This window comes from Sinocyclocheilus rhinocerous, unplaced genomic scaffold, assembly GCF_001515625.1.
Source record: "Sinocyclocheilus rhinocerous isolate Xijiao unplaced genomic scaffold, SAMN03320098_v1.1 scaffold1159, whole genome shotgun sequence".
NCBI classification, from domain to species: Eukaryota; Metazoa; Chordata; class Actinopteri; order Cypriniformes; family Cyprinidae; genus Sinocyclocheilus; species Sinocyclocheilus rhinocerous.
In genome coordinates, this window is record NW_015634336.1 from 693232 (window position 1) to 703075 (window position 9844).

The 9844-nt window shown below is 38.5% G+C and overlaps 2 pseudogenes; both read left to right on the forward strand.

The window, feature by feature from the left end:
- The first annotated feature begins 1523 nt into the window (after nucleotides 1–1523).
- LOC107745538 (verrucotoxin subunit beta-like) lies at nucleotides 1524–4389 on the forward strand (annotated as a pseudogene).
- A 379-nt stretch (nucleotides 4390–4768) lies between these two features.
- Nucleotides 4769–9336, forward strand: LOC107745542 (interferon-induced very large GTPase 1-like; annotated as a pseudogene).
- The last annotated feature ends 508 nt before the right edge of the window (nucleotides 9337–9844 follow it).

Sequence of the window (9844 nt, forward strand, 5' to 3'; positions counted from 1 at the left end):
CAGCCACCTAGTTTTCCCAGGAGGTCTCCCATCCAGGTACTGACCAGGCTCAACCCTGCTTTGCTTCAGTGGGCAACCAGTCTTGGGCTGCAGGGTGATATGGCTGTGGTCTAAAACCAAAAAAAAACACACATTACACATGCAGCAAAACAGAACTGCTCCAACAGCAGCAGCAATGAGAAAACACTGCTGCTCACATTGTCACGAGTTTTGACATGCTCACATACTGCTTCTGATATGACCCCTGTTCCAATCATTCTCCATTCCGCTCATGCCCCCCCTGCATTTTTTTGTATGTCTCTCTTATCTAAGAGATCCGATTGAGATCATGAACTCGTTAGGAGACAGATTCATGAACTGAGTTGCATTCCAATTCACTCTATTTTTTTCAAGTGTTTATTTCTCTCAACTTACAGAAAACTTTTACAGAAATGTTTTGTTAAATGGTTTGCCAGGTCTTCTTAGGTAAATGAAAAACCTACTTAAAGAGGTTGTTCCACATTATTAAGTACGTTACAGTTCTCAAGCAATGGGGGAGAAAAAAAAAAGATCTTTCTGAAGTTCAAAAGCATGAAATTAAAGTGCAATGTCTCACAAAAGCCATGAGCACAGAAGAATTTAGAGCACAGAAGAATTCAGTCAGATAAAGGCTTAATAAGGAAGGTTTTTGTCAAACAATATAGTTGTATAAAAAGGCCAGCTATAAAAAAAAAATCCACTGTTGAGCAGCAAGCAGGTATTTGAAGCTGCTGGTATCTCTACATGCAGGCTGCCACTTGAGCCCTAAACAAAGCTCACAGAGAGAAACCTTTACAGCGGGTGGAGAAATAAAACTATTTTATTCAATTTATTTGTATTATGAAGACAGATGAGCAAAGAGTGAGTGACAGAAGCATCAATGTGTTTTGTAAAACATGTTCTGAGACACACAAAGAACCTCTGACTGCAAACTGACAAGCTTCAGTCCTGCTTATCTGATGATTACTGAACACTAACAATGTCACACGAAAAATTAAAATAAATGACAAAGAAAATAATAAATAAACACTTCATTGTGGTTATAGGACACATGATGATGTGCAATTGACCAATGACTTTCATGTGTGCAATTTCCCTCCTAAACGGGAGGAGTTTATCTGAATATACATAAAGTGAAAGTCTGAATCTGACCAGTTTGTGAAAGATGCTCACATCTCGGCACAGAACGAAAATCATGTCAGAGACAAGTTCAACTCACCAGTAAGCTAAACTGAAGGTATAACAGAAAAGGTAAGTGAAGAATCACGCTAGAATGCATTTACAAACAGAGTTTCTAAGACTAAAATATAAATCAGTAAATAAATAATGTTAGTGACACAGTCAGCCGCTTTATTTTTCAGCCTGTGCATTTAAGACATTTGGTGCAAAGTTATTTTTATTCTTTTTGTTTTGTCGGCATGTCGGCAGCTTTTAATATGTGTGACTTCACAAACAGTAACTGTAACCTCTCTGACGTTTTCCCCCCTCATATGATTGTTTTTAGTATGGATTCAGTGGGAGTGAATGTGATAGAAACTGCAGCTCTTGGAAGACCCTTCCAGCTGGGCATGCTGTATGACTACAGAAAGGATGCATTAATACCAGGTACCACAAAATAAACTTGTCACACATTAAAAATATGATTCACAGAGAAATGGTCTAATGCCATGCCAAGTAAGAGGTGTATATTGTCGTGTAATAAGTCACAAGAAACAGTCTGCTGTAAATGTAAATCTGGTTTGGATACACACTCCCACATGTTTTGGTTCTGCACCTTGATAAGCCACTTTAGCGATAAGATTAAAGCTAAGCTTGACTTATTGAATTGTATTATTGAGAAAGACCCTTGGTTTTTTTATGAGTAAAGAGGACAGACTGTCACGTCTTCAGGTCAAGCTTGCAAGCAAATTATTATTCGTAGCTCATAAATGTATACTTGTTCTGTGGATTAAAGACACACCTCCAATTAACAGTGGACCAGTGGTACAACGAGATTTTCAAAATTCTTCCTTTAGAATGTCTTGGGGCCATTAGCAATGGGAATGAGGCTGGTCCCCATTATTTTGTAGTCCCCCTCAGAATACATCACAAGTTTGTAAAAAAAAAAAAAAGGCAGAGTACATTTAAATTAGAAATTCTAATATGCTTTCATAGGGTGCCGGAAGGTACATTCTGGATATGTTTATTTGAGTAAACTTTGTATGCAATGCATATGTCTCTCATATGTTATTGTGGGGGGGTGTTCTTTTTTGTGTTCTTCTATTTGTGAAAACAATAAAAAGTTATTGTACAAATATATATATATATACAATTCACTGAAAATAAGGGCATTAATCTAATCAACTTCAAACTGAGAAATGACAACATTCAAGAGACTTAATCTGACCTAAACTACAGTATTGTACATGGTCTAAGTGTGCAATGATTTGTCCCTCATTTGTCCACTTTCTGTTTTATGCAACTTTTGCCAATGAATATGCTTACAGATTTTCTGAAAATGCTTTTATATTATATATTCTAGTATCTTAGAAGCAGAAAAAAAATCACTTCCATTATCTTGATCTTTATCATGATCACCATCAGAATATGTATCTCTCTAACTTACAAGAGTTTTTAGATGTGAAATGTGATTCTAATAAATTCAATTTTGAACGTTAAAGCACGTTTTTCTTTTTACAGGGATCAGACTTTGGAATAAAGAGCAGCTGCAGCAGAATATTTGTGCTTGTCCTCAAATTAATACAGGATTCAATGTCACAGCTTCAGATTCCATTCAGGACAAATCTAAATTACTAAATATTGACGGTGGACTTAAACTGAGTTTTTTAGGTGATCTCATCCATGTCAGTGGAGCAGCAAAGTATCTCAAAGACACAAAAACATCTTTCAAACAGCAGAGACTTACGTTACATTATCATTCAACAAGCCGATTTGAAGAATTGACTGTGAACCATTTGCCTTTTAGCTGATGATGATCTTGATATAGCCACACATGTGGTGACAGCAATCCTGTATGGAGCAGATGCCTGCTTTGTGTTTGACAGAGAAGTTTCCTCAGATGAGGACAAAAGCACAGTAGAAGGAGAAGTAAAAGTGGCTCTTGAGAAACTGCAGGGTGCTGTTTCAGTGGGTGCTAATGCTGATCTAAATGTGAATCACAGTCCGCAAACTGCAGTCAAAAAATTCACATGTACATTTTATGGCGACTTTCAGCTGCCGTCTAACCCAACGTCTTTTGAAGATGCTTTGAAAGTTTTCACTGATCTTCCAGAACTGCTGAAAGATAATCAAGAGCTGGCGATTCCGCTGAGAGTTTGGCTTTATCCTCTGGACAAACTTCACAAAATAGCTTCAAAACTTCATAAAGACATCAGCATGGATCTTATCATGAAGATAGAATCAGTGATTGAGAGTTTAAATACAGCTGAGATGAAATGCAGTGATCTTCTGAAAGACTCGCCTGCTCAGACATTTGCTGCATTTCATGATAAAATACTGCAAATGAAGCAAAATTGCTACATGTACAAGTTGAGGCTCATGAAGAATCTTGGCTCTTTGCTGCCAAACATCCGTGGAGAAGTGACGAAGGAAACCTCACTGATTGATCTTCTACTAGAACATGACACATCTCCATTCAGAAGAAGTGATCTTTCAGAATGGCTGAAAAAGAGAGAAAGAGAGTCTGTGATCATAAAAACAGTCCTCAGACAGCTGAAGGATTATGGTGCACAGGTGGAAGTTAACATAGATGCCATCTTGATGGAACTGGAGGTTGGGAATCTGGTCAGTTACACATTCACATCACTGAACCACTCAGATGTGCTTCTTCTTCAACAAGCTGCCTATCCGAGTTCTTCAAAACAAGGAGAAACTGATGAGAAGAGCCCTGATTTCAAGCAAACGCCTTGGCTCACTCCTGAGATCCAAAAGTCCATGAGGAGCTATTTGGAGATATTTAAGAACTTAATTGATTCAGAAGACTGTAAACCAGCCAAGTTTATTGTGTCCTCAAAGGAAATGGAGGATAATCCTGGTTCCTGCATTGTTCTGTATGAAAATGGATGTGATAAAGCTCTTTGCTTTATTCCTCCATCCAAACCAGCCTGTCCAATCACTGAAGAGGTCAAAGGTCAGAGTGTGGTTCTGAAGGTGGTTCCTCCATCATGTCCTGCTACAGTGGGGCTCAGATTACTGTATAAACCAAAGCAGGACACAGTTTGGAGATCTGAACCTGTGCTGAAGGATCAAGACACAGTTACTCTGGCTGATCTGAGAGAAAAAACTGAGTATGAGATCAAATGTGGAGCGGTGGGGAAACTCAACTACACCATATACAGTGATGTGATCAGTGTTACCACAGAGGTAAGATGATCATTCATCAAATATCAGCTGGCAATAAGTACATGTTAGGTAAGAAGTATGTTAGGTAACATAAATATTATAACTTACCCTCTTAATGTCAATTTCATGATTTAATCCGTTGTTCATTAGAATCAAGTGTGTGTTTTTAGCAAAATACAAAGAACCTAGTAGTTATGTAATACATTTTTTTTCTATTGAACAGAGAAAAAGCAAGAACATTGGAACAACAGGAATCAAAGTTGAAACGGTAGATAATCTATTTCACCGACTTCATCTTGAAGACAGGCACCACAATAAACTAAGACCTGTTGCAGATGTTCTTCAGATAACTGAACATTCATTACAGTCCCATGAGTCTTGTGCTGAAGAGATGCTGATTCAGATTTTCATACAAAAGCTACTGATGATGGACTACAGAGCAAGATACTTAAAAGCTAAAGAAAACAATGAGGAAGATCACACACAACAACGAGACTATGACCCATCTAAAGAGGGTGATATTTTTCACGAAATGTCTTTGTCTAATGATAGAAAAAGTCAGTCTGAGCGAATCCACCCAATGGATGTTCAGATGGCTGTGTTTCATTGTGCTGATGGTTTCCTGAAGCAGCTGATGGTGACTAAACTGTCCCAGTGTCAGTACGCTCTGCCTTTGCTTGTTCCTGATCCATTCACAAAACAGACTGAGTTTCCTCTCTGGACATTCAGACAAATCAGCAAGAGTTTAAAGATGAGAAACAAAAACAATGAAATCATCAGTCAAACCCAGCTGATCTACAAAGCACAACTCCAATGGTGTTTTTCTTCAGGTTTGGCTCTGTGTCTTCATCCAAGTCTCAGCTGATGAACAGTCTGATCAATGAGAAATACAACACATTCTTCCACAGGAACTGCCCAGGCAGCAGCAGAACCAGAGTCCTGATGGATGGAGTGGTGGAGATTGCCTGGTTCTGCCCCTCTGGGAAAGACACAGATAAATTCACTGACTGTGTTGCCTTCTGTAATCTACACGGTGATGCAGGAGACCATGAGAAACAGCTGCAGATCCTCACTGAAATGGCCTCAGTCAATGTTGTTCTTCTATCACAACTTCAGAGGTATGACAGAAGCATGAAACAACTTGATGAACTCCATAAGGGCTCAAAGCCACTCATTTGTATTTTTACTGAGGATGAAACTGCTGTAACTGTGATGAAGGAAAAATATCGGATTGGTCTGAAAAACAGAAATCAGTCGGATGTTTCTGAAAAGCTCAGAAGAGCTATAAATGATTGTCTCTCAGAATCATCTTCCACTTTCAGACTTGAAGATGTGTCCAAACACTCAGATATCAGAGTAGATGAGGAAGTTGATGAGGACTGCAGGAGAGGAAGAGAAGCAGCACAGCAGATGATGTGTTTACTGGGGAAGAAAGATCTGAGAGGAATCAAAGAATCATTTCTGCCTCATCAGGGGAATCTGTGGCATCAGTGGAGTCAGAAGAACAAAGAACTACATCAACCTCAAGCAGATGAGATAGAAATGGACATCAGTAGAAAACTAACAGACTTGAAGACAATCCGTGAACAGCAGCACACATCTGATATAAGTGAGTTTGTGAAGCTCTTCATTAAAGAAATGAACACAGATGCTGAACATGAAAAGATGTTTTTCATTAAATGGCTCACAATCCTCCTGGATGAATATATCGCAGCTGACCTTTCTGTTCTACATCATAAGTATAATGAAAAGTGGTCAACAGTCTTAACAATGAATGATAACAAAAATACATCTGAGCAACTGACAACTGTACAAATTGATCTTGACAGAGTATCTAAGGAACTTCAAGCTGCAGCCTTTGGTTTGGATCACATCATGAGGGAGATCGGTCAGATCTATGAATCATGCTCATCTGTGAGGAAGATTAAGAAAGACCTGCAGGTTCACTTCTCTTCTCTCCCGAGTCTTGCAGCAGAGATAATGATCTCTGGATTTCCACTGGAGCTGATGGATGGAGATGCTGCTCATGTTCCTCTGATCTGGATCTCTGCTGTTCTAGATGAACTCATCCAGAAACTAGGAGACCAGAGAGTCTTTGTGCTGTCAGTTTTAGGGATCCAGAGCTCTGGGAAATCCACCATGCTGAATGCCATGTTTGGTCTCCAGTTTGCCGTCAGTGCTGTCAGGTGCACCAGAGGAGCTTTCATGCAGCTGGTCAGAGTGTCAGATGAGATGAAAACACAGATGAAGATCGACTATATTCTGGTTATTGATACTGAAGGTCTTCACGCTCTAGAACTGGCTGGAAGATCAACAAGACATCATGACAATGAACTGGCCACATTTGTTGTTGGTCTTGCAAATCTCACTTTGATCAACTTCTTTGGAGAAAACCCATCTGAGATGCAGGACATTCTTCAGATTGTTGTTCAGGCCTTCCTGAGGATGAAGAAGGTCAGACTGAATCCCAGTTGTATGTTTGTGCATCAGAATGTTTCAGACGTCACAGCTGGAGAGAAAACATGGAGGGAAGGAGAAGACTGCAGATGAAACTGGATGAAATGACAAAAGTCACTGCTAAAGAGGAAGAATGTGATGCAGAATGTTTCAATGATGTCACTGAATTTGATATACAAAATGATGTGAAGTATTTCACTCAGCTCTGGGAGGGCAGACCACCCATGGCACCACCAAACCCAAACTACTGTGAGAGCATTCAAGAACTGAAGCAAACAATTATGGCTTTTGCCTCAAAATCACATGGAATGAGGCTGATAGACTTAAAAGTCTGTATTAAAGATCTCTGGGAGGCTTTACTGAAGGAACAATTTATCTTCAGCTTCAGCTTCAATGCTCTGGAGATATCAGCCTACAAGACACTGGAGCCCGAATACAATAAGTGGTCCTGGAGTCTTCGCAGTGCCATGATGGAAACTGAGAACAAACTACATAACAAAATAGAAAATGGAACAATCCATGAGGTTGAGGAAACTGATCTTAAAAGAGAACTGAAGAAGACAAATGAAGAAGTAAAAATATCAATGTCAGAGTTCTTTGAGAAAGTCAGAGATAAAGATAAACTGATTCAGTGGAAAGCAACATTTGACCTCAAAATTAAAGAACTTCAGGAAAACATTGTGAGAGAAACAAAGAGGAAGTTAAATGAGATTCTTCAGCAGCGAGACCTGAATAAAAAGATTGATGCTCAGAGGACACATTATGAAAATACTCTCTATGAAAAGTGCAAACCAAAGCATTTGCAAGACAAAGCAAATGATGAGGAAACACTGAAGAAAGAGTTTGATTTGTTTTGGGAACAGAGACTGAATAAGATCATCACAGAAATTCCTCCAATCAAAGACATTGACATAATGACAGATTTGAAACAAATCCTCAGTGACATCTACAAAAGTGCTCACCATTACAGTGTGAGCTGTGATATTTTTACTGTGTCGACTTATTCTGAATATGTTCTTTTCAGAAAGTCCACAAAAAGAGTTAAAGAAACACATGGATTTGCTCAAATTCTGTTGCCAGCGGATGAAGCCCAGATCAGATCATTAGTCACAGATGTTGCTCTGCAGACAGACACAATGATTCAGTCATTAAACATTTCAAAGATGGGCTACAACATCAGCTACATTCAAAAACTCACAGGTTACATCAAGAGGAGAGTAACAGAACATCAGATAGGACAAGTGAAATATGTGTTCAAGATTAATTTCTTCATGGATTTGGTTCTTTCCATCTATATGAGAGCAAACAAGATGATCACTGACCAACACAGACTGTTCAGGGAAGCCAATGATCCTGTAATATATGTTGAGAAGAAGAGAGAAGAGTACTTTACCATTTTCCAGAAATACTGTCATGGAGCAACATCAGCTGCTATTTTTGGTGAGATCATCTGTCAGAAACTTAAAGAGCCCATTGAGCAGAGTGTCTACAAGAAGACTGCCAGAGATTTGGCAGATGAAATGAGATCAAACTGTGAATCACTGAATGGAAGCAGAGCAAATCTGGAGAAAGACATCCTGAAGACACTGGCAGAAGAGGAAGATTTCAACAAATACATGAACTACATTCATAATCCCCGAGATCATTTCAAGAGTTTCATCAGAGGTGAAGTCAGTCGGTACATCACTGATCAGTTCAGAGTCAGCATTTTACCCAGGATGAAGGAGAACATTGAACTCCTGCAGCAGACGATCATGAAAGCAGCACATGAATCTACTGAACATGTTCAAGTCAACAGTGGAGATGTTGGTTTGTGGTTGAAGAGTTTCACACAGCAGCTCTCAGATGAGCTGATCTTCTCTGAAAAAGACCTCAGTGGAGTTGAACATGATGATGTTGAAGTGAAACTCCTAGAAGATGTGATAGATAAAGAACTTCCTGCTATAATGTCTGAGATCAGCAGTAGATTCAACACAAAGACATTTCCAGTAAAGCTGGACTATAAATTCAGACCAGATGAGCTTCTGATTGATGACTTCTGTTGGTGCTGTTGGGCTCAGTTTCCGTTCTGCACCAACACTGTAGAAAACCATGATGGAGATCACAGTGTTGCTTTCCACAGAGTGAGAGGAACTAAAGGGTGGCATTTCTCTCAAACTCAGTATCTCTGTGCTGTTATTTGCACCAAATTAGTGGCATGTGATCAGGATTTCTATGAACCAGATGGAACGTTCCCTTTGAGAGAACATAGAAGAGCAGGAGGAGTTTATACAGACTGGAGCATCACCCCTGACCTCTCTGAGCTGCCCTACTGGAAGTGGTTTGTGTGCAGATTCCAGAAAGATCTGGAGAAATATTGCAATAAAACATTTGATGGATATGGTAAGAGCCCAGATGAATGGAAAAAATATTCAAAACAGGATGCTATTGAGAGTTTGGGTCAATGCATCTAATGGAGAAGATGAATGCAAATCTTCCGTCTCCTCTCAGAATCTCCTCAGATCACAGCCAGAAATTAGTTTCTATTATACATCAGTCAACACCTCAATCAACACCTCATAGAGGACAATATTCAATCTAAAAGTGTTCTGTTCTACAGAGCAGGAAAAATCCTAAAACGATTTACATTTTCAAAATTTTAATTGTAGACATTTTTATTGAAAAAATATGCAACTTCTAACAAAACTTAATTGTTTGATAGCTTTGTACTTTTTTATTGATTTATTTGTTGTTGTTGTATGTTTAGAGGTTAAATTAGCTGTAGATACTAACATGATTAAATGACTATAAGAAATAAGTTGTAACTAAGTTACAAATAATAAATAAGTAAATAATAAATAAATTCAGATTATAAAATTATCTGCTGTTTAATAATGCAAACAAAGGCATCTTTTTATTTTTTTTTAATTTTTGCAACATTACTGTGTTTAATCAGTTTTTTAAACATTTAAACATCTCATGAAAATGTTATTACATAATTCTGTGATCATTACATGCTTCATAAATGACTTATAGTATGAAAAAAATA